The following is a 2500-nucleotide window of genomic DNA, read 5'->3' as shown; positions in this document are numbered from 1 at the left end:
TTTTCCTCAGCGTGCCCCCCTGACGAATGTTCGTCGAAAAATCTGCGCTGCCGATTTTCCACGCGGCAGCCCCTCTTTTCGTCAGCGTGCCCCCCTGACGAATGTTCGTCGAAAAATCTGCGCTGCCGATTTTCCACGCGGCAGCCCCTCTTTTCGTCAGCGTGCCCCCTGACGAATTTTCCTGCCTGGCCCAGTCCAGCGTCCAGCCCCTGTTCGTCGAAAAATCTGCGCTGCCGATTTTCCACGCGGCAGCCCCTCTTTTCGTCAGCGTGCCCCCCTGACGAATTTTCCTGCCTGGCCCGGCCGGTCCAGCCCCTGTTCGTCGAAAAATCTGCGCTGCCGATTTTCCACTCCGCAGCCCCTGTTTTCGTCAGCGTGCCCCCCTGACGAATTTTCCTGCCTGGCCCGGCCAGTCCAGCGCCCAGCCCCTGTTCGTCGAAAAATCTGCGCTGCCGATTTTCCCCGACGAACCTGCAGCTGCACAAATCCGCGCTGCCACTGCCCCATTGTCTGGACCAACAGTCTTTTCCATCAAGCCCTGGACTATAAATCGTCCAGACTCATCGCCAGCACCCGCTGCCGATTCTGCCGACTTTGCCGATTTCGTCGGCGCTGCCGATTCCAACACTGCCCGCCGTGCCTGAACCAGCGCTGTTTCGTCAGCGTGTCCCCTTGACGAATTTCCCTGCCTGGCCTGGACAGTCCATCTTCCAGCCCATGTTCATCGAAAAATCTGCGCTGCCGATTTCCCCGACGAACCTGCAGCTGCACAAATCTGTGCTGCCGATTTCCCCCCCTGTCGGCATGGCTGCCGCTGCCCCGATGTCCAGACCAACAGTCTTTTTTGTCGACTTTGCCGATTTTGTCCGCGCTGCCGATTCCAACACTACCCCCTGCATCCAAACCAGCATTGTTTCGTCAGCTCTTCCCCTGACGATTTTAGCCCTGTAACAAACAGTAGGCCTCCAATCCCGCCAACGGGAGCCAAGTTGATAGGGAAGAGAATTGAATGACGCGCCTGGTCCTCGCACCCCGCCACCCGAGGGGCCTTTTTCCCGGCAGCCTCTGAAAAACTCTAGCTTTCACGGTCCTCGCCGCCCCTCACCACCATGGCAGGCCTCTAATCCCACCCATCAGCAGTTGTAGCCGATAGGGCAGTGATTTGAATGACGCGTCGCGGGCCTCCGGGTCATCTCACCCGGCCATTAATTGGAGCGTTTTTGGCTGGCCGAGGATGGGGGGATGGATCTCTTCTTCCGAAAAAGCAAACAGTACATCGGGAGTTATGTTGACGGGGCATGGAATTGAATGACCCGTCGCGGGCCGCCGGGTCATCTCACCCGGCCATCCCGGGGAGCGTTTTTCCCGGCAGCATCGGGGAAACTCTTGCTTTCACTGCCCGCTGCCCAAGTCCCCACTCGAATCGGCCCCCCGCGCCAACAAGCCAACGCTGCCGAATCGGCAGACACTGCTGCCGAATCTGCCGACACTGCCCCGCGGGCTGCCACTGCCCCAGTGTCTAAACCAGCGGTCTTTCTCATCGAGCCTTGGACTATCCAGTCCGTCCTGACTCATCGCCAGCACCTGCTGCCGATTCTGCCGACTTTGCCGATTTTCTCGGCGCTGCCGATTCCAACACTGCGCCCACCGTGTCTGAACCAGCGCTGTTTCGTCAGCGTGTCCCCTCGACGAATTTTCCTGCCTGGCCTGGACAGTCCACCGTCCAGCCCGTGTTCGTCGAAAAATCTGCGCTGCCGATTCTGCCGACTTTGCCGATTTCGTCGGCGCTGCCGATTCCAACACTGCCCGCCGTGCCTGAACCAGCGCTGTTTCGTCAGCGTGTCCCCTCGACAAATTTTCCTGCCTGGCCTGGACAGTCCATCGCCCAGCCCATGTTCGTCGCAAAATCTGCGCTGCCGATTTTCCCCGACGAACCTGCAGCCGCACAAATCTGCGCTGCCGAATCTGCCGACACTGTCCCGCGGGCTGCCACTGCCCCAGTGTCTAAACCAGCAGTCTTTCTCGTCGAGCCTTGGACTATCCAGCCCGTCCAGACCCATCGCCAGCACCCGCTGCCGATTCTGCCGACTTTGCCGATTTCGTCGGCGCTGCCGATTCCACCACTGCCCGCCGTGCCTGAACCAGCGCTGTTTCGTCAGCGTGTCCCCTCGATGAATTTTCCTGCATGGCCCGGCCAGTCCAGCGTCCAGCCCATGTTCGTCGAAAAATCTGCGCTGCCGATTCTGCCGACTTTGCCGATTTCGTCGGCGCTGCCGATTCCAACACTGCCCGCCGTGCCTGAACCAGCGCTGTTTCGTCAGCGTGTCCCCTCGACAAATTTTCCTGCCTGGCCTGGACAGTCCACCGTCCAGCCCGTGTTCGTCGAAAAATCTGCGCTGCCGATTCTGCCGACTTTGCCGATTTCGTCGGCGCTGCCGATTCCAACACTGCCCGCCGTGCCTGAACCAGCGCTGTTTCGTCAGCGTGTCCCCTCGACAAA

This window comes from Populus nigra, chromosome 2 (assembly GCF_951802175.1).
Source record: "Populus nigra chromosome 2, ddPopNigr1.1, whole genome shotgun sequence".
NCBI classification, from domain to species: domain Eukaryota; kingdom Viridiplantae; phylum Streptophyta; class Magnoliopsida; order Malpighiales; family Salicaceae; genus Populus; species Populus nigra.
Note: the sequence above shows the minus strand (reverse complement) of the source record.